General features: G+C 43.4%; 1 protein-coding gene across 14 annotated transcripts in view; it reads right to left on the bottom strand.

Annotated features, from left to right (window-relative positions):
• Positions 1 to 9,330, bottom strand: part of NRCAM (neuronal cell adhesion molecule) — a 967,670-nt gene extending 958,340 nt beyond the window's left edge. For 13 of the 14 annotated variants that reach the window (XM_086919434.1, XM_086919444.1, XM_086919456.1 and 10 more), the window contains exon 1: positions 9,095 to 9,329. The gene's annotated coding sequence lies outside the window, so the exon portion shown is untranslated. Of the gene's footprint in view, positions 1 to 9,094 lie in introns of all 14 variants that reach the window. The other variant, XM_086919453.1, reaches the window with a different exon arrangement.
• Between the last annotated feature and the right edge of the window lie 14,179 nt (positions 9,331 to 23,509).

The following is a 23,509-nucleotide window of genomic DNA, read 5'->3' as shown; positions in this document are numbered from 1 at the left end:
TTGTGCTCTCTGGTGCCTCACTTCTCCTGAGAAACAAGATGGCTGCTCAGGTGGTCCCAGAAGGATAATAACATATATAAACGTTATCCGCTAATAGAATTAGCATTTACAAAACCTTTGAAATTTATTGGAAAAAAAAATAGGTTTCACGCCTGATATAGTTAGGAATTAGCATTTTAAAAACCTTGCAAATTCACTGAAAAAACCATAGGTTTCAGGCCTTATATAGTTAGGAATTATCATTTAAAAAACCTTGCAAATTCACTTTAAAAACCATAGGTTTCAGGCCTTATATAGTTAGGAATTAGCATTTTAAAAACCTTGCAAATTCACTTAAAAAACCATAGGTTTCAGGACTTATATAGTTAGGAATTAGCATTTAAAAAACCATTGAATTTCTCCTATATAGTTAGTTGTACTAACTATATTTCGTGCACCCGCAATCCACTGCTGATGATGTCACATATTACATCATTCATGACATGGTCAGTAACATCACTGATGACATCACAGATGACATCTCAAATTACATCACTGATGACATCACTGATGACATCTCATTTGACATCAATGATCACATCACTGATGATATCATTCATGTGATAATACGATGCACCTCCTCACACTCTAATATAGCCTTTGATACACCCAGTGTTAAATACAGAATACCATTCTTGAAACCATTGACACACCAATACCAGTTACTACATACGCACTCACTGATTCCTAGGTCTACACACACATTCACTCATTCACCCATAGAATCACTCATACATACAGTCACTTATCAATACAACACTATCATATGCACTCATACACCTATACAGAAACTCACACACTGCCACTCATCCATGGAGTTACTCACACACCTAGTCAGTCATGCAAAGAATCAATCACACTTCCATTTCCTCAACTATACAGTTATACACACAACACCTTACTTATTCAAACATATACTAACACATACTTACTCTCTTATACAATCACTGATACAAGTACACAATGATCCATACAGCCACTCGCACATTCACTGGCTCTCATGTATAGTAATGTAAATATTCCAACTCTCACATGCACTGTGTTTTACATATGTACTTACTTGGACATGTAGCACTGAGATATCCATTCACTCACCAACACACCCATGCACACAGTCAACCGCCCATATAGCTGTTTCACATGCACTCTTGATCTTATATACCTAGTGAATCAACTGCTCACACATCTATGCACAGAGTCACACACCTCCCAGCCACCCACACACACACTCAGTCTCCCATTCAAATACTTGGGCAACCAATCAATAACCCATATAGCCACTCATATAGCTACTGATCAACACATGCAGCAGCTTACACAACAGACATACTGATGCACACATTCAGACAGTTTAATCACTAACCCATGCATTTAGTAAGACACATTTAATCCCTCACACAGTCAGTCACGCACCTACTAAATCCTTCATCCAGACACTTATACATCCACTCATTCTTAAATATGTAAAACATATTTAAACTTTACAGAAACACACAGTCACTGGATGATGTCATCAGTGATGTCAAATGAGATGTCATCTGTGATGTCAAATGAGATGTCATCAGTGATGTCATCAGTGATGTCACTGACCATGTCAGGAATGATGTAATATGTGACATCATCAGCAGTGGATTGCGGGTGTGCAAAATATAGTTGGTACAACTAACTATATAGGAGCAATTTCAATGGTTTTTTAAATGCTAATTCCTAACTTTATAAGGCCTGAAACCTATGGTTTTTCAAGTGAATATATATATATTCCCATTCCTTTTGGTGAATTTGGTGAATTGCTCCGCCTCAAGAGAAATTGCTCAGACCATAGCGATTTTTCAGAAGCAAGAGAGGCAGCTGTAATGTGTTTTCGAGACAGAGGGTACTCCAAAGCATCTTTAAGAGATGCTTCGGATAGAGTAGAACTCACAGATAGGAGGGATCTCCCAAAGAACAAAAAGAAAGTAACTGAATACGAGACAGTGACAAGAATGATTACAACCTATAATATGAGGTCTAACGAGTTGGTCCAAATTTTGAACAACAACTGGCACATCCTTAAGACGGATATAGTCTTAAAAAACAAGTTACCCCCGAAACCATCTGTAACTTATAGACGGTGTCAGTCCCTAAGTGTCCACCTGACTAGAAGCCACTTTGAGGAACCCCCTAAATCATCTAAAATTAAATCTATTCCTGGTTTCTTTCCTTGCATGCATTGCAAGGCTTGCAAACACAGCAAAAAGCGGACCAAATACGAGGGGAGACCCAATGACCCACGACCTACCAGAAATATTACTAAATTTCTGAATTGTAATTCAGAATTTGTAATTTACTGTCTGGTGTGCCCTTGCTCTAAGAGATACATCGGGAGTACCATCAACCCGGCAAAAAAACGTATCCTAGAGCACATGCGTGCCATAACGAACAGAGATAAAAACTACCCTGTGGCACGCCACTTCGAAACCCACCACAATAGCAATAGAGATCTATTGACTTTTTTCCTCATAGATCAACTAGAGAGAAAAGAACGAGGTGGAGATAAAATCAGAGCATTAAGGGCACTAGAGTCTAAATACATTATTGATCTCCAGAGCATGCAACCTAGGGGGTTAAATAATGATGAGGAACTTTGGGCACACCTCGAGTGATCTAGGGTCTGGATATAAGTAATGGGGTTCTCGAGTTACAACCTTAATAATGCACTTTAATTAAAATGTAGAATGTCTTTAGAAAATGATAACATCCCATCAACTCCGACTCTCCCGAAACTGTTGGACTTCAATACAAGATCATGTTGACATCTTTGCCCATTCAGGGCGAGACCAACAAAGAGGGGGTATAAATAAATGAATGAAATGAAAAAAATATACTTAAGGAACACAACCATAAATGCCCATACAGGGCGGCATAACAACTACATATCAACATCCAAGAAAATCTCGGGGAAAAGGGGAAAGATCTTTATAACCATTGATCAAATATTTTATTATCGCTTCGAATTGAGACTACTATTTAAGATTATATCCTACATCATATAAAGTTGTAATATTAACTTATTTATGGTCATATGATACATGTAAAATTTACTTGCTTAATATTGTAAATAGATGTATTTGTGTCTCAATTCAAATGTAGAATTCCCCTTTTAAAACGAATGCGATGTGATTTGCAAAGCAATGAAATGCATAATGATTTTATGTCTGTGTACTACATTGTTTTTAACTGCACAAGCACTTTACTGACACCATTCTGCTTGCACTATTACTGTAATGTTTGTTTTTTGATGTTTTATAACAAAACACATTGTAAGATGGCTGCTATTAAGAACTCGGCGCTTCAGTCCACTTTCTATGATTAGAATGGGGTGGAGATAAAATGGTGTCTCTTTCCATGCACTGGTTGACACTGAGGAAGCCTTGACGGCGAAACACGTCTGTTGCTTTGGGGGCAGGGGGGTCTGCCAATAAATTACTTTTAAATCACAGCTCAGAGTGCCGTCTACCTTCGTGTCAAAAAACAAGCGTGTCTCTACGATATATATATATATATATATATATATATATAAAGCATTTATAAAGTGCAAACATTCACCCATGGGGAATCTTGGTAGTAAATTATTAATAAAAGAGTACAGAAAATCTCAAATGCAGAGGAAATATAGACAAGGGAAAGGATATGTATCTCACCTATCCAGAGAAAAGTAATGTTTTCAGACCTTTTCTAAAAAACAACAAATTTGGATTTGCTCACAAAGAATTCTAGAGGCTATTCCATGTTTGTGCAGCCTTGACTTGAAAGGATCTGCCAAATCTGGACTTTTTAAAACTGGGCACAGAAACCAGGTTTGCAGTGGAAGAGCTTAAAGATCTTGAGGGTCTATAATAGAGTTTTTCCTCTAGAAGCTTGGGTCCATGCCCATTGAGAGCTTTGTGAATTAGGCACATGATCTTAAAAATACATCTCTGCCTAACCGGTTACCAGTGAAGTTATTTCAGGTTTTCAGTCACATAGTCGAACTTGGTTTTATTCAAGACTAATTTGGCAGTAAGCACTGGTTGCCTTTGAAGTCATTTGAACAGGTAGTCTGGTGTTCCTAATAAAAGGGGTTTGCAGTAGTCTAACCTGCTCAAGATTGTGCCTTGTACTACCAGTTTCCTGGCAGGATGAGGTAACAAGGGGACAATTTTCCTCAAGTTCCTCAACAGCCCCTGACATATAGACACTGTTCTGTTGACATGCGCCTCCATAGAGCGTCTGTCATCAATCAGCACTTTTAAATTGCGAACCAATTTTGCACAACTTGGGCTAGTGTCCTTTGGCCATGGCCACGGCCAAAAATAACACAGCAGTGGATACTGTATTTTACCAGAGGAGCAGCACAGAAATTCAGTTTTATTGCAAATAAATTTGAAACTGTTCGTGCTGAGCCATTGGGCCGGCTCTACTAGGCAGGAATGTCATTTTTCAGTTTCAAGGACTGCAGTTGGAAAAAACCATCTTCAAAGTGGCTGCCACCTGTAGACCTCTGGAGAGCTTAGCACCAAAGAGGACAGACAGGCAGGTTCTTTAACAAATTGTGCATTTTGTGGACTCTCCCAGTACAGAAGTGCATCAATCTGCAGGCCGGGCTTCACTTTAGGGATACCACCAGCAGAATTCCCACTTTTTGTGGATTAATCTACATAGAATTGGAAGCATGTCAGTTATTGATTGGGGAAAGGCACAAAGTAACTCTCACTATAGGTATCAATTTCGGGGTCTGTCTGAACACCCAGTGAGTGACATTGGCATAGTTAGACATTCCCACATCAAGATTTCTTACAGGATTTCCCAATTTTGGATTCAAAGAGAATTCTGTAAAAAAAAAAGGTGATAGTTTTGCACAGTAATGGTTAAGGGAGACCACCTAGGCTAGAGATGCCATAAAGAGCAAGATCCATTTTAGGACTTACCTTTTAGTCCAAATTTCGGGAGATGGGTGCAAATATTATCAAGGTCGAAAGTGTTAAAGGTCACCAACACATCCAACTGGATGAGGGCTCGAAGTCACTCTCATTCATCGTCCATCTCAGATCATTAAAATGGGCAACCACAATATTCCTCACGCACAACGGGTGTCTGCATGCGCGGGATATAGAGTGCTGTGGGACTCAAAGAAAGCATCAATTTAAGTGGAAACAATCCTTTCCAATAGGATCTCAGGATTTTGAAGTTTTGAAATAAACTGGCATTTTTATGTATATGGGATCAGCCAAATCGTTAAGCATAGCAGAGGAATGATATGGCTTTTGTTACAGGAATATAATCAAAATACACTGCTAGCATCGAACAGTAAGGAGAAAAAGAATACACCAGTTAAGAAGAATGTATCACACACTTGGAAAAAAATTAAGAGTCAATTACATTTGGATACACTATAGGTGGCTATATTCTAGAGTGGAAATACACCGAAAATTCCAGTACACTGGAGTAACAGAAGAACTGCTTGCGTTCCAGTTCTAATTAACACGATCATTTAACAAAGAGGCCATATGGATAAAACCAATGAACCCCGGATTCACTGTGTTGCTATATGTGATCCAGTACAAAAGCAGATATTGACTAATGCCATGGTTAATCAGTGTGCAAATGAAAGTTGCTGTTGGTCTCTAGGCAACAGAGGATGCTGCAGTGTGTGAGAGGGAGTGGGGGAGGGAGGGTAATGACCTGTCAAAAAGACACATCCTGGCTCCTGGCCTTTGTGCAGTCTGCACATTACGGTGGAGCAGATCCTGAAATGACTGCATAAATGAAGACAGCTAGGCTGACAGCTAAGGTCTGGATCATATGGGGACGGAATCTGCATACCAAGCATTTATTTGTGCATGGTAACTACCCTAGGACAAAATATATTGTGTGCTAAGAATACAAGCACAATGTGCTAGTTTGCCGCAAGGATACAGGACCGCCCCATGTTGCTAGGCATTGCAGGTACGAACACTGTCATTGTCGTACGTATACAGGTATTTACAGCTCATTCTTCGTCAGTGCAGACCTCAAATGTACTTCTTTAATCAAAACACGCTATAACTTGTATGGTTGGAAATACAGCTGACTTTGAATAGAATATGTAGGTACAATCGACTACACAGTATTACAAAGATGCTTCTCTAGCCAGCATCAGCTTTATTAACTTTTGTGGTAACATTTCTCATTCATCAGTTGAGGTACATTCAATCAAGATGATCAGAAACCATATGCCCAGTAACACAGTCTTTATTTACAATCGGTGCTCACAGTTTAAATGCAGCACTGGAAATAGATCAGTCTCCATTTTTGTGAATGACTTGTTTGCCAGACTTCTTCATAGGCGTGAAGTGACATTGGAGTCTCACTCGAATGACTACGTCTTGTGTCAGTTCCCACGTCACTCAAGCAATCCTATCTGCAATGGCACCTACTGAGCATCGGAGTGACAGGGCCTATGTCTTCTCATTTCAAATCAATTCGTTTCTTGGCACTTTTACAAGTCAGCATACACACAGGAAAGCTGACACACAACACGCGCATCATTCTTTCTAGTCATGCACAAATATTGTGTAATACTTCCTCACACAGAATGCACACTGATATAAACATACAAACAGGGGGTCTAGGATTGCATTTTAAATGAGAAAGGGCTCCCGATCACTCCCATATTTCATGCAGGTGCGTGGGTAAACATTTCCTCAAGGATGAACCCGGCAGGAATCTAAATCACAGAGCAGCATTGGGCGCTGCTTTCCTACCATTGTGGCTGAATATGAAAAAGTCTGTATCTTACTCGTTGTTAGCTGTAAAATGAGAGCAACACATTTTAATCTATTTCCCCACTTGTCAAATTAAAGGACGGTCTCAGAATAGGATCAACCACTTTACCTATGGGGAGAGGAGTTGGCTAAGGGCTAGGGCTAGGGCTGTCACCTTCGAATCAGGGGATCTGGGTTCGAGTCTTGGCAATGACAGCTGAACATCCTGTGATTCTGGGCAAATCACTTAATCTTCCCTACCTAACAAAAATGAATGTGTCCTCATGTAATGCAACTGGTGCTATGTAAAGCGCTCTGATACCCGATTCGGCTCAAGTTTGCGCTATATAAAAATTTGAGAAAAAAAATAAGTAATGTGTTTCACCTGGATATTTGCATATGTTTAAAAGTATGAAGATCTCAAACACGGCTGCTGTAGTGCACAGTAGAAACCTCAACGGTACCGACCCATATGCAAAATATTGTCAAAACAGGAGAATGACATTTAGCATTAGAACTCATTTCTCTTGAATCTCGCAACAATTTTGGAACATATGTTTGCACTATAACTTTAGCATAACACTGCCTGGCAGGTATATCGGAAATGTAGCGAGAAAGCAGCGACCTGGAACCACTTTGAAGCAGCCTAAAATGATGGAAAATGAGTCCACTGAGGAGGTTATATAACTGGAATGTTTGTTATATATGTAATATTCCTGTAAGGTTACCAGATGTTGACTATGCAGCAGAGAGACTCTTCAGCTCTATGTGTTCTTGGTTGATTTCAGCTGATGCTATTGGACTAACACACCTGAAAGTGTCGATTTATAAAAAGGGAAGCCCACGTCTGGAACCTTCTGTCCATGACGACAGTGTGGATCCGGAAGATCAAATAGTAAATATTGTGGGCACTTAATAAAGTGGAACAATATAGAGGACTAAAATATTGAAGCCCAAAATATCAAAAAGGTATGTTCAGAATTTCTATACCTAACTCTCATAAGTACCTTGATGATATATAATGTCATGGTACTTAGATTTAGTACTTCGATTTAGAGGTAGGAATAGTAAATGTGTACTTCCTCTATATACACTTATTTTTCGATATCTTGGGCTTCAATATTTTGTTCCATGATATTGAAGTATCAATATATTGCTGCTCTCCATACGCAGTAGTACAACCCCCCCTCGCCCCCCCCCCCCCCCCCCGTTGACAGAGAGTGCGATATTAAATTGTTCACACTGAAAAGTGGATAGATCCCAGGCGCTTCTTTCCATGTTGAAAATCCTTATTAAGCGATAATAGTTTTTTCCTCCAACAGATGTGTGTGTGTGTGACCAGATGTAAAGAGACAGTAATTAGGACAGTCTCAGAAAATTGGAACAAGTGGTTCCTTCACCTGTAGGATTAACACACACGCACACATTTCATCTCAAGAAGGAACACCTCGCCTGGCACCATAAGCCGCCCTTCACAGGGCTTCAGGTTTCCAGAGCCAGTGTACAACCACACAATATGCACTCGATCGGATTACCCCACCTTACACCACGTCCAATCAAGTTAGAAAGCCGTTCGATGGCCTGTGGCCAAACAGCAGTATCTGTAAATTCAGGTTTGGCACTCCAGGGGCTCTCCAGCCCAGCAGCGCCTGCACGTTTGGGATCAATTATTGTGCTGGGAAATTACTGGAGCGCGTCGGATCGATGTGCAAAGTGTGAAACATATCTACACACATGCACAGGGATAAATGTCATTATCACCTCCCTCCGGGTTGTGAATGCATTTGCATTGACCGCCGCTTCGCCGGGAGCCCCGGTTGTTTTATTGCACGCAGGTCCGCCCTTGCAGCCCAGTAATAGTATGCTAGAACTGGCACCGTGGCAGGACTCGGGAATACCCCCAAGCACATATCAGGGGCACTCCCGGCAACGTAGGCGTGCTGCTAAAGTGCAATAACTTACGGTCGAGGCTGACGAGAGATTCCATATTACTCTCCTGAAGAGAGCGCATAAAAGGCAGGAAGATGCTACTCCCGCAGAGAAGACAGATAGGTACATGAATAAGAGGCGAATGGGATGGGAGCTACCTCTCAGTACCAGGGATGGAGGTCCCCACCTACCGGCTCCCCTCACACACCTATGCCCGGCTGCCGCAGAGAGGATGCGTCTTTCTCAGGGATGCTATCTCAGGATGAGAAAATGCCCACAAGGGAGGGGACCGCAACAGCAGCCGGTGCACAATCTCCGGCAGAGAAACGCCGACAGCCGGCATTCGCCGACAGCACTGTACTCACTGTATCGAGTGGATGTTGGCAGCCTCCTTGCTCTGGAGATGCTCCGCGCTCTCCTGCTTCGACGCTCTGCGGAAGGATGGATGCCTGACCCGCTGCTTGCCCCGGGGCTCGCCCGCCGCCTCTCCTCAAAGCGCCTGGCCTCGGCGGCGGTGACAGCTGCTGTCTCAGTGCTTGGGGGAGTGCGCTGATCCTCGCGCGCCCCAGCGGCTTGTCTGAGTCGGGGCCGGCACTGCACGCTCCCGGGCACGCGCCGCGTATGTGGGCGCGCGCCTCCACCGAGACAGAGCGCGTGGCTGCGGATGGAGCGCGCGTGCCTGGTCCTCAGGGTGCACTGCCTCCCACGGGGAGGCGGATGTTCGTCAGGGCAGACTAACTCTCAATGGACGTCGTCTGGTATAGTCAGTTAATGTGCTGCAGGTGGCCGCGCTCTCAGGCATGGAGGCGGCGAAACTACTAGTCTTAGAAAGTTCAAGTAGGAGGCGAGCTACAGCAAGAAGTTGTTTTCAAATGGCTCTTTTCATTCGCTTTATTGAATTTGTTTTCTTAAATGTACAACATTTATAAACATCCAAGGGTAACTTCCATACTTGACTCTTCTATTAAGATCCCGTACATGTATGTATAGCTGTGGCTGATAGAGCGCTAACCTAAAAAGCAACATCACATCTATGCATATGAGAGGTGATACCATGGGTTTAGGACCCCCGCCCACCCCCCACTCACCGCCTTCTCGCAGCGAACTGTGCAAAGGCCCACAGTTCAGATGCAACCCAGATATTATATCATATTGACTTGATTCGTAAGTGAATCATGGGCTGGTTCTCACACCAGGAATGACATTACACTTCTGATCCGCGGCTCCACAATTGCCAAGGTGAATATTTAGGGAGTGTTAGTACATAATGCCACCCTATTTACCCATTATTTGAGCAAAAAGTAACACCAGAAATTCATCTGATGGAACCAATGATCTAGTTGTCATATTCTCCAGCGTTTATTTTCACAGTTACATCTACCTAACACATGCAGATGCTGTTTTTTTTAACTGATAAGCAAGAAGAAATTCAATGTACACCAAAGGGATGTTTTGCTTGGCTAGCACCATGAAAGGAACTCCCAAGCGTGAACGTTTTTACCCCATCTAACAAGAAAGATGTAATAAGTCACATAAAACAAATAAAGAATACACAAAGGAAATAGAAAGAGCTCACGTTAAATGTATACATGCTATTAAAATATGAGAAATGGAACATGAACTGGTAAGCACTAAGACAATACGAAGGTATCAACCCAGGCCAACTTTCAAAGAAAAAACACTGGCCATATTGTAAAAATCAAATTATGCAAAAACTATAACACAAACATTAATACTGATCTAAAAAGGATTTTTAATTATTTTGATAAAAAAAGATTTAAACACATATATCTTGTATACACGATAATTGATACAATAAAAAGTTTTTTTGTTGGTAATCAAAAATAAAACATTTGTTCTAAAAACATTCAAGGGACAATATTGTTGTCCTGTATATTATTGGCACGGCTGTAGTCTGTCTGTCCATTATTAAGAAGATAATGGAAATAACTGGGTCCTTTGCCCTGCAGAGTCCGATGGCAAAAGTACAGGGCTTTAAAAATAATTATTTTATTAATAGACATCCAGTGCAGGGAGTCAAGGGCATTCACAGAGGAAGCTCTCCTAGGTAAGTTGAGAACTAGGCGTGCTGCTGAATTCCGGATGTGTTGTAGCTTATGGAGACATTTTTGTTATTGCTCCAAAATAGGCGGCATTTCCATAGTCCAACTGGGATGTTACAAGAGCGTGGGCCAGGGTTTTCCTGGCTGAAATGGAGAGAATATCTAGAGTTTTTCTCAACCTTTTGAGGATTCCAAAACATTTCCCTGTAACCTTCCTAGTGTGGGTCTCGAAGAAAAGTTTGGGGTCCAACCAAACTCCTAGAATATTGACATCCTCCTTAGGAATCGGTGTGGGACCCAAAGGCTGGGGCCACCACGCTGAGGACCAGATGGAAAGGGGCTTCCCTACGACCAGGACCTCAGTTTTACTGCCATTCAGCTTGAGGCTGTGGGATTGCTCCCACATTTTCAAATCATTGAGCAGGGCTTTAACTATGAAAATTCTTAAACGGCTTGTAAATTATGGTGAAAGTATGGTGTGTTTACAGCTATAAGCAAATCTAAAAAGTACTTCATTTGTTCTAGCTTCTTAATATTGGCCATCCTCAAAACAGTTGACTTAACCCTACTAACGGCGAAGGAGTAACTCCAAACAACCCAACTATTTTACAAAACACCCTGTGTTGACATTAACAGTGATTTCGGGACATATTCAAAGCACACATTCCTCCTTCCAAAAACCTCCTCCCAAATTTGTTCGATCTCGAGACCAAGAGCCCCTGCAAAGGAAGCACTTCCTTCTATTTGTGGAGTTTACATTTTTTTTTAATCTTGATAAAGTAACTCACCCTTTCATCCCTGGTGAGTCAAAAAATTTATTCAAATAAAGCTGAGTAATAGTAACAAAAAATGTGGTTTTAACCACTATGTGGCATCTATATATATATATATATATATATATATATATATATATATATATATATATATATATATATATATATATATATATATATATATATATATATATATATATATATTACCCAAGACGTCTCCTCCAGCAGAAAGAAACAGGCATTACACGGGGCTCGTGGAACATCCACCTTTTATTTTCTCATCAGACCATGGGCATGACGCGTTTCGGGGGTTTTTCCTTTTTCAAATGCCCCCCTGGTCGAGTTGTGTCTCTGTTGCTTACAGTTCCAAAGTTAAGTTCAATTGTCCGTCCCACCTTCTAAAGTAGTGTGGGTTGCCTGACAAACACGGCATGGAGTCGCCTCTGCCTTGGGTAGTAAACTGCATTTCCCAGCATGCAGCAGTGTATGCATGCCGGCGGCGATACCAATTACCGGCTCGATTTCTTTGTTGGGTCAGCAGCCGGTGTGCCATGTCGTCTGGCGGGAGCTGTGGCACTTGTTCTGGGTTCAGGTGATGACTTCCACACTCCTCTCTCCCTTCCTCGCACTTCAAACTGTCCTGGAAAAGGAAACGCCAATGAAGTAGGGGCGTAGCTCCATGCAGGTATGGACTGTATTCACAGCATTGTCCATTGCAGGCTTGATGCGGGGTAGTCAGAGGGTCTTCCATTTTGCGACCCCCATTAGACACTTGCGGGGGGTGCTCGCTTTGCGTGTGGTTCAGCACGAATGCTAAACACTGGCAACACGCTGAATATTACCCAAGACGTCTCCTCCAGCAGAAAGAAACAGGCAGCACACGGGGCTCGTGGAACATCCACCTTTTATTTTCTCATCAGACCATGGGCATGACGCGTTTCGGGGGTTTTTCCTTTTTCAAATGCCCCCCTGGTCGAGTTGTGTCTCTGTTGCTTACAGTTCCAAAGTTACGTTCAATTGTCCGTCCCACCTTCTAAAGTAGTGTGGGTTGCCTGACAAACACGGCATGGAGTCGCCTCTGCCTTGGGTAGTAAACTGCATTTCCAAGCATGCAGCAGTGTATGCATGCCGGCGGCGATACCAATTACCGGCTCGATTTCTTTGTTGGGTCAGCAGCCGGTGTGCCATGTCGTCTGGCGGGAGCTGTGGCACTTGTTCTGGGTTCAGGTGATGACTTCCACACTCCTCTCCCCCTTCCTCGCACTTCAGACTGTCCTGGAAAAGGAAACGCCAATGAAGTAGGGGCGTAGCTCCATGCAGGTATGGACTGTATTCACAGCATTGTCCATTACAGGCTTGATGCAGGGTAGTCAGAGGGTCTTCCATTTTGCGACCCCCATTAGACACTTGCGGGGGGTGCACGCCTTGCGTGTGGTTCAGCACGAATGCTAAACACTGGCAACACGCTGAATATTACTCAAGACGTCTCCTCCAGCAAAAAGAAACAGGCAGCACACGGGGCTCGTGGAACATCCACCTTTTATTTTCTCATCAGACCATGGGCATGACGCGTTTCGGGGGATTTTCCTTTTTCAAATATATATTCTGTGTCTATGTAATTAGTGTGTTTAGCCATGACTCACTCGTTGTCATAACGACTAACAGCCTATCATGTTGTATGACTCTGCTCGTGATGTGTCAGCATGTAATGCATTATAAAAACGTATGCCCATTGCAACAGAGTTAAGTGAGCAAGGCGGAGGCTTCCGCCGAAACGCGTCTGTGCAGCATGTCGGATTAAAGCTTTCCTTGAGTTTAAATCACGGTGTCAGTGCCTTCCTTTCATCCGAAGGTTTTGGATTGGTAATCAATACGTAGGATTCAAGCTCCTGGGAATCCCTACACTGACCCTCCTCGTTCTGGCAGCGCTGTGGTACTGGGACAAAACTTGTGGTCTAACTTTCGAGAAGAGAGAAACACAGCGCCCCCCCAAACCTGTAATCGTGGAGAAAATGACTGCTGGTGACACGGACGATTAGCTGACTCGCCGGATCCCTGCGAAGGCTGGAGAGCAGTTGTGGGCGTCCAGGTAAGACGGCGAAAATCTGTGTTACTAGCGCAGCATAACACTGCAAAGGTTTATGGGAGAGGTAGTCCTGCAGTGTGTGACGACTACACATTGGTAGGCAGTGATTTTCACAAGAAAACATACAAATCCGTGTATCTGTTTGAGACATGTCTGCGGAATGGGAAAAATTGCGGGAAGCGGCCGCTTTGGATATATTTGTGGACGCAGATACCAGCACTGGGACAAAAAGTAAAAAGGCAGAAACGGCGACAGTCACCGACAAAGATAACAGTATCAAGAACCTTTGTGCAGAACTAGAGAAACTACGAAAAAAGGAAGTATCAAAATGGTGGGAGAGAAAATCACTACAGAGATACCTGGACGTGGGCAGAGTACCACGAGGACTCAGAATATTAGTTGCCCCCACCTATGAAAATCCTGATCCGGCCATGCTACAAGACTGGGCAGACAACAATGCCCTAGCATCCCAAAATATGCTGAAAATACTCGTGAAATATGCAGCAAGTGACCGTGATAAAATAATAACCAGGATAGAAGAGATAATGAAGGATTTGGAATCAAGGGAAAATCAAGATGAAATAACTGTGGCATTGAAAGAAATAGTTAACAGGCTTTCTAAATTGGAAGAGGAAATAAAGGAAAGAAAAGCGATCAAGTTTCAAAGAGACCGAAATGACTATGTAAACGGCCGAATCTACACATTTGCCAGAAAATTTGACAATATTAAAAGACAACAGTTATCGGCAACGTCAAGCGGATCACAAATGACGCCCGCATCAAGTGGAACAGACCTAAGTGCCTCGTTGGAGTCAGATCCAGAAAGTGTAAGTTCCTTAGTCCTCACAGGAGAAGTACCAAACCCGGCCCAGGAATTGTCTTATTTTCGTTTACAGCGCCTCAAATCACTAAGGCCTCGGAAACAGTCACAAACAGAATGGACAAAAGGGAAGTCCAAACAAAATACAAAACAAAAAGCCGAAGAAGAAAAGACAGGCGCTGGGGCGGGCGGACAACGAAACAAACAAAACCAAAATACAGAAAAAACAGGAAACAATAATGGAAGACACACTAATGGAAAATTTGGACAATACCGTTATTAATCTGTCTGATCTTGAACTTACAACTAGGGAAACGGAAATTCTATCACTGGGATTAACATTTTGAACCTCAACTAACTTTGATTACACCCAAACCAGGATAGACCTGTTCCAATTTGTAAGGAAACTTAAACTGCAAAAACATTTTATAAACAGCACTAGCAAACAGATGGGCCCAGAGAACACAGGCCAAGGAATCGCTGAGACCCTGAGTATTGCAGACATGGCGGTACTAGGAGACATGATTACCCTTGAATATGAAGAATCCCTTAGCCAAATGACTCCAGGAGAAATAGCCAACGCAGCAGACCTAAGCACATATCAAACGGTACAAATGAAGTTTAAACCGAAATCTATATTTATGCCTGTACTGCTGAAGGATGGACTAGACCTTTTTTCTGAAAATGTCATCAGAGAGTTGAAAGAACTATCAATACTGAGCACACAACAATTTTGCACGAAAGAGCACAACAAGAGAATGGAGTACAGTGCACTAATGGCCAAAATACAAAAGAGATCTGATATTGTCGTGCGGTGGTCTGATAAGGGTGGCAATGTGGTGCTGTGGCCACTAAAAATGTACAATGAAGAAGCAATGAAGCAATTGCTTGATCAAGAATGTTACTGCAGAGTGAGCCCCAACATCATAGTGGGTATACAGGAGAGATACCACTGTGACTTATATAAATGGAGAAATCTGGGTTTAATAAGCAAAGCAGAATTAGCTTTTCTAAAAAATGACTATCCAACAATTCCCCAGCTATATCTCATACCAAAAGTTCATAAAGACCCAAAAGAGCCACCCGGAAGACCGATCATTTCTGCCATCGGCAGCCTGTTTGAAAATACCAGCACATTTGTGGATTATTTTCTCCAACCTTTTGTCAAAGACCTTCCGGCTTATATACAGGACAGTGGTGACTTTTTAAGGCATATATATGATTTACAGTGGGAGCAGGATTTTGTGTTTATGTCTTTGGATGTACAAGCTTTATACACAAGTATCAGACACACAGATGGGCTGCGGGCTTTGGAATACTATCTGAATAAACGCCCAATAGCATTGTACCAACACTCGTTGATGTTACTACAGATGGTAGAGTGGTGCCTTAATAATAACACCTTTTTATTTGATAAATTGCACTACAAACAACTGCAAGGTTCGGCAATGGGCACTTGCTTCTCCCCCAGCTATGCGAATTTGCATATGGGCTGGTGGGAGGAGCAGGTATTAGCCGTCAAACATGATGTAGAAATGTCACATAATGTGGTGCTTTATAAGCGCTATATTGATGATATTTTTATCCTGTGGAGGGGCACCATTGAGAGTGCGGAGACATTCGCCAAAGACCTGAATGAAAACAGCCTAAACTTAAAATTTACCAGCACAACTAGCAAAGAAATGCTCCAATTCTTGGACATAGAAGTGTATGTGCAAAATGACAAAATCCAGACCAGAACTTACAGGAAACCAACAGCGGGTAATGCAGTGCTTCATGCACAAAGTTTCCACCCCACTAAACTAAAAGAATCCATTCCTTATGCAGAATGCTTGCGTATGACACGCAATTGCAGTACAGAGGAAGGAGTCACCAAGGCCAAAAAAGATCTATTTGAAAGATTAAGTAAGCGAGGTTATAGACCACATACCCTCAAAAAAGCTGAGAGCAAGTGTAAGACCAAAAACAGAAAGGATTTACTATTTACCAAAGATTTGGAGATAAAAACTACGCCCACTAATGTGACTGGTAACCCCCCAAGAATGATAACTGGCTACAATATGTACCACAATCAGGTCAGAAAAATCCTGCAGAAACATTGGCCCCTGATCAAAAATGATCCTATAATAGGACACCTGAGTGGAAATAGACCTAATATAACATTTAGGAAGGCCAAATCCATGCGTGATCAACTAGTGTGTAATTCCCCTACACTAAAAAAAACCAGTCACGTGGCCCCCACCTCAGAAAGGCTTCAAAAAGTGCATGAAGTGCAAAGCCTGCAGACAAGGGCTTAATATGAAGGAGGTACAGGTACCATTCAGGAACAAACCCTATACCATCAGGGGCGGCTACTCGTGTAAAACGGAGTATGCCGTATATGTTCTGGTCTGCAGCTGTGGCAAACGCTATGTTGGGAGTACTATTCACCAAGCACATGTGAGAATATTGCAACATTTGCGTGCCATCACTAACAACGACCAAACGTACCCTGTGGCCAGACACATAAATACTATACATGACGGGAATATCAGACATATTTCCTACTATGTAATAGACAGTGTCCCAAAGAACCCTAGGGGAGGGAACCGCAGACTAGCCTTGCGACGTCTTGAGTCAAGATACATAATCCTGTTAAATTCTAAAATCCCGAATGGATTAAACTCAGACAAAGCTATGACTGTCCACCTATGAATCCAAAGTAGAGACCTACCCGTAAAAATATTCTCATTCCAGTTTTAACTCTGTACACTTGTAACATACATTTATTTTGCAATTTGGGACACAATGTGAGCGATTATTTTGTTTATTATTTCTGTTTACACGTTACTGTCACAAATACAACTATATGATAATGTAACGCTAGCACATACAATTGAATGTCGGGCACAGACACGACTATAACCTTTGTTATATATCTGCACAGCAGTAATCATGTCCACTTGGAGATAATGTCACAGGTAGCATTACCTAGGAATCGGTATTATTATTTAAATTATTTCACCTAGGCACCAAAGTGTAGCAATATGACTGGCTAGAATATTGCAACAAGACACAATGATACCTAATTGTTATAACCTAGCGTCTAGTCATGTAAACTTTGGTATGTCCACTTGGAGATAATGTCACAGGTAGTATTACCTAGGAACCGGTATTGTTTAAATTAATTTACCTATGCACCAAAGTGAAGCAACATGACTGGCTATAATATTGCAACAAGCTATTTAAATGCTCATAACTCAGCGTCTAATCATGTAAACTTTGGCATGCACGCATATTTTATTTAGAACTGAATTTACATATATCATGTATTTAAACAATGGGTATATAATTTTACGTGCATTTCCAGCAGTAAATGTCAGTAGTAGAAACAACGTGTAACCATGCAGGTTCTGCGCGTAAAACTACAGACTCTTCTGTGTCTATGTAATTAGTGTGTTTAGCCATGACTCACTCGTTGTCATAACGACTAACAGCCTATCATGTTGTATGACTCTGCTAGTGATGTGTCAGCATGTAATGCATTATAAAAACGTATGCCCATTGCAACAGAGTTAAGTGAGCAAGGCGGAGGCTTCCGCCGAAACGCGTCTGTGCAGCATGTCGGATTAAAGCTTTCCTTGAGTTTAAATCACGGTGTCAGTGCCTTCCTTTCATCCGAAGGTTTTGGATTGGTAATCAATATATATATATATATTTTTTTTTTTTTTATGTCATCATGTCATGAATGATGTAATATGTGCATTGCGGGGGCGCGAGTTATAGTAAGCTCAACTAACTATAACAGCAGATTTTCTATGGTTTTGTACGAGTAAAATGTCCAACTAACTATAACGTCCCTGAAACCTATGGTTTTTTCAGTGAATTTCAAAGGTTTTTTTAAAGGTTATTTCTAACTATAATGACCCTAAAACCTATGGATTTTTCAGGGAATTTCTAAGGTTTTTTAAATGCTAATTTCTAACTATAACGTGCCTGAAACCTATGGTTTTTTCAGTGAATGTCAAACTTTTTTAATGCTATTTTCTAACTATAATGTTCATTAAACCTATGGTTTTTTCAGTGATTTAAAATTATCATTCCATTCTCAACCTAGTGAAAACAGCCAATATCGCCAGTTTTTCAATAATAGCTTCCGCAAAAAAATCGCCACAAATGAGAGCGACAACTAACGCTAATTATATGCAGAGTAGGCATTCTGGTGCAAAAATAACATGAAACACCACTTCCTGATATTTTCAACGAGCAGCCAAATCTGGGGTGCGATCCAAAAACAGGCGATAGATAAGCTGCGTTAGCAGTAGGAATTTAACATCTGCCTTTTACTTTTGTAAAGCAGGACGACTACCTACAGTGTGAAAGGGAGCCCAGCTCAGAATCACATCTAAAGACCAACACATGTCATAGAGTTACTGATCATGCAGGTCCGACACCCAAGAAGGCCACAGCACCCACTGCCACCACCTTGAGGACCTCCCCCCAGACCACCCCCTCACTATTACCACAGAGGCAGCGCAGAACAAGACAACTGACCTTTCAAAAATGGCATGGTCCCTCAGCCACACAATAGCTGAATGTTGGGAGATGTGGCAACTAAGTATGTGCGAAGGACGCAAGTCACCCATTAATAAAAATGCACACAATACCAAGTGTAGCAGTGATGTGCTGGACAGACCTCACTATGTAGAGCACAAACCTCTCCATGTGGACATATACTGCTGGTGCTTATAGTGTTGTGGACAATAGAAGCAACCATGTTACCTCAGGCAGTGGGGAAGATCAAGGTCATGTAGCTGCGTTGTCCCCCCCGAAAGCGGAAGCGAAGTGGGATGGTCCAACATTCGCCACTCCAGCATAGGAGTATCAATAAATAGGCTGGGGCTCTGGGCGTGGTTCACTTGTGGGAAGGCCAAAGCGTCTGCCAGGGTGGCAGCCCTCACCCTGCCACGAGACCTCCTCCATGACCGCCGGCCTCCTCGACACAGGCCCCCTGCGAACCCAGCAGCACTGCACCACAAACTTATGTCTGCACAGACTACTGCCTTCGATTGCACTGCGGACAGCAGGGCTCACAATTCAGATCGAGTCGCGATTGCAGATGACGCAGTCCAGTAGGCGAGAGACCTTGCTCCCAGTGCGGCCCGCCCAGACCATGCATCATCGCAGACTGCACACACCCTGAGTGCTTCAGGTGCCACAAAGTCAGTGCACCATAAGGCAACGCCCACGTGGGCTTTTTAAGGCAGAATTCATTAGGCAAAAGACATTGCTATCAGTGCGGCCCGCCCAGAGCACGCATAATCGCAGGCTCCACACGCTGGTTGCTTCACGTGACGCTAACTGTGCAGCTCAACTCAACGACACATGGCTGTGGGCCCTTGCTAACCACTGCCTCTGGCCTACACTGCGGTCATCAAAGCTCACATTTAAAATTGAGTCTTGATTTATTAATTGCAGAGTCCAGTAGGCAACTAAGTATAACGTCCCTAAATCCTATACAATATCATTTTAGTATGCTTCAAGAACTTGTTTTATATTAGTTATAGCTTTACTACAATGACCAAATTCATCTTGCAAGTACAAAGGAACACTGAATGACAGTCTACACTGCGGACAGCAGAGCTCACAATTTGAATTCAGTCTTGATTTATTAATTTCAGACAGAATTGTACTCCATGTCCTCGGATTTTGTCAAGAGGAAGTGACAAAAAGCATTCCTTGATGTCTATGCTGACTACTGCCTTCAATCTGCACTGCAGACAGCAGGGCTCACAATTCAGATCAAGTCGCGTTTGCAGATGACGCAGTCTAGTAGGCAAGAGACATTACATCATCGTTGGCTGTGCACACACTGAGCGTCATACCTACCACTATGTCTATGCAGCTCAAGTCAATGCAACATGGCTGTGGGCCCCTTCTGACCACTGCCTCTGGCCTACACTGTGGTCAGCAGGGCTCACAATTCAGAACGAGTCGCGATTGTAGAAGACGTAGTCCAGTAGGCAAGACACATTGCATCATCGGCGCTTGCTGCGCACACGCTGAGGGCCACACCTACCACTAACTCTATGCAGCTCAAATCAACGCCACATGGCTGTGGGCCTTTCCTGACTGCTGCCTCTGGCCTACACTGTGCTCAGCAGGGCTCACAATTCAAATTCAGTCTTTATTAATTAATTTCAGAGTCCAGTAGGCAACTAACTATAACGTCCCTGAAATCAACATATATCGACAGTGTATTCTTATAAATGTTTCATCTTTTATTCCATACACCTACACTGCGGTCAGCAGAGCTCACAATTTAAATTGAGACATGATTTATTTATTGCAGAGAGCATTGTACTCTATGTCCTCGAATTTCGTCAAGAGATAGTGACTAACAGCATTCCTCGATGTCTGTGCTGACTACTGCCTGCAATCCACACTGCGGATAGCAGGGCTCACAATTCACATCGAGTCGCGATTGCAGATGACACAGTCCAGTAGGCAACAGATATTGCTCCCAGTGCTGCTCACCCGCACCACGCATCATCACTGGCTGCACACACGCTAAATGCTTCTGATGACCCTATCTCAGTGCAGCACCACTCATGCACCCTTTATGCTACAATGTTTTGTGTATAATTTCACATCTGCAGCCCCTACCTCAGTGTACCACAAGTCATGGACCTTTTACAATAGAATCTTTTGTGTATTATTTCACATCTGCTGCCCCTACCCTAGTGCAGCACAAATCATTGACCCTTTATGACTGAATCTCTGTGTCAGATCCAATGATTACTGTTGTAATTGTTGCCAGCACCAACCATTCCCGGAGGGCTGGCTTACACTCACCCCACATGCATCCAGCACAGACGTCACTGGACATGTGACCCTGGTAATAAAAAGGAGTCGAATGCACATGCCTGTACTCAGTCCACTATCCATCTGTGTCCGTGTGTTCATTATGTATGCAAGATGCTGCTCCTGGGCCCTTCCACATTACATTGTGCTGTGGACAGCGTATGCAACCATGTTACCTCTGGCAGTGGGAAAAACTTTGGTTATGTAACTTTGTCTCGGTCATTGTACAAGTACGTACGTAGATACTGGATTATTAGAGTACTGCAAGGAGAGTGTAAAGTGAATTTATAAGTGCTTGGGGATTGGCGGAGTGATTTTATAAGTGCATACGTTGGTACAGCTTAACCCCAAACACAAGCTTGGCTCGAATTTGTTGCCCTCCATGTGTCAGACACTAAAATTTGAACTTTGCATGGCCCTATATAGCTATAGTTGCAACAATCCACTGAATGTGTAATAAACATTCATATCCACACAGATGTGTCATGTCCACCATCTTTCATGTGTGGAACTATGGATGAATGTAGGGTCAGTGATTCGCCGTACCTTCCATGTTGGCCATGTTGTAGGACTTGGCTCACAGAGTGACACATTGACGCTTGCGACTCGGGTGATGGCAGCACTACAACAGGGACACCCGCATCAGTTGATTCCTCATACAGCCCAGGAAGGAGCCACGCCTATAGCTCCGGAGTCATTCTTCACAGCCTCACGCAGGACTGGCATATGCCAGGCCAGTCCACACCACTTACGCTTACAGGGAAGGACAAAAACGCTACATGGCCCAGGTTTTTATTGCAGTGATCTGCTGGTCACAGCCTAGTTGTCAGTATGCCACAGCCACTCCCTCACGGCTGGCATACAACCACATCACACCCATCCAGCACAGGCATCACAGGACAAGTGAACCTGCCAATAAAAAAAGACCAGGTGCACATGCTTGAAGCCATTTCAGAGTTGCTTGCACCGGATGCACTGCGGCCCACACTGGCACACCTGCCACGGGACGCTGACTTTCGGTCCACTGAGGTATGGTTACCCTAACTGCTGAGCGGGTGTGCAGCCTGTGGTGATGGCCCGTCCTGGCAGTCTGGACAGCTCAGGTTTTGTGTGCCCTGCTGGACCGCAGTAGGCCTGAGCCATTAGAGAGCGCAGGCCTACCGCCATGTGGCGTCGCCTCAATGGTCACAGAGTTAGTGGCACCGCAAGGGCTGAGCGGGTATGCAGCCTGTGATGAAAAGCCGGGTGCACTGGTATGTCCTCTGCCATGGCGAAATCAAGACCCAGCACCAAATGTGAGACCTGGTGGCCTGCGGAGCGGGGCTGCATGATATGCAGGGTGCCCTGTCCGCGGGCCCGGTTTGGGGTTTGCAGCAGCACGTGGTAGGCCCTCTTTTCTACAGGAAGGATGCAAAAGGTGATCAGAGAGGCTTGTTTGCGCAGTGGCGGGCAGTCACCTCCGGGCAGTGGGAGTGGATATGGTGGAGCAGCCTGGGTGCACAGCAGCGGGCAGACACCTCTTGGCAGTAGCAGTGGATGGGGTGCAGCAGCCTGGGTGTGCAGCGGCAGGCAGACACCTCTGGGCAGTGGAAGTGGATGGGGTTCAGCAGCCTGTATGCTAAAAGGCGGGACAGCAATTTAGGCATGCGCAGTTGTATGTACTCTGCTATTACTGATTCCATACTAAGTTTCAGATGAGTAAGCTTGAGGAATCCACTATGTCCCGGCACATGGTTGGAGACACACCAGTGGTGGAAAGGTGAGCTGTGAGGGTTTTATCCACGGGGTGGGCCCTCACTGTCCCTCCATCCCTTCCTTTTTCTCCCTCGCAGTCTTTCTCTCTCTCTTCCTCTCTCTCTCACTCTATCTCTTCCTCTCTCTCACACTGTTTCTCTCTCTCTCACTCTTTCTCTGTTTCTCTCCTTCTTTCTCATACTGTTTCTCTCTTTCTCTCTCTCTTTCTCTCTCTCACTGTTTCTCTCTCTCTCTTCCTGTCACTCTTTCTCTCTCTCTATCTCTCTCTCTCCTTTGATGGATGCATGACACACAATCTTATCTTGCTTTTTGTCTAGCAGGCTGTGATTCCCAGATTGATGACACCCCCCCTACACGGATCTCCCGCAACAAGGCGATGACTTCAGTTCCACTGAGTTACTGACACCAGAGCTGAGCGCGTGTGCAGCCTGCGATGATGC

The sequence above is a fragment of the Lissotriton vulgaris genome, chromosome 1_1, assembly GCF_964263255.1.
Source record: "Lissotriton vulgaris chromosome 1_1, aLisVul1.2, whole genome shotgun sequence".
In the NCBI taxonomy this organism is placed as follows: domain Eukaryota; kingdom Metazoa; phylum Chordata; class Amphibia; order Caudata; family Salamandridae; genus Lissotriton; species Lissotriton vulgaris.
The sequence above is the reverse complement of the archived record's forward strand: the minus strand, read 5'-3'. Positions and strand labels throughout refer to the sequence as shown.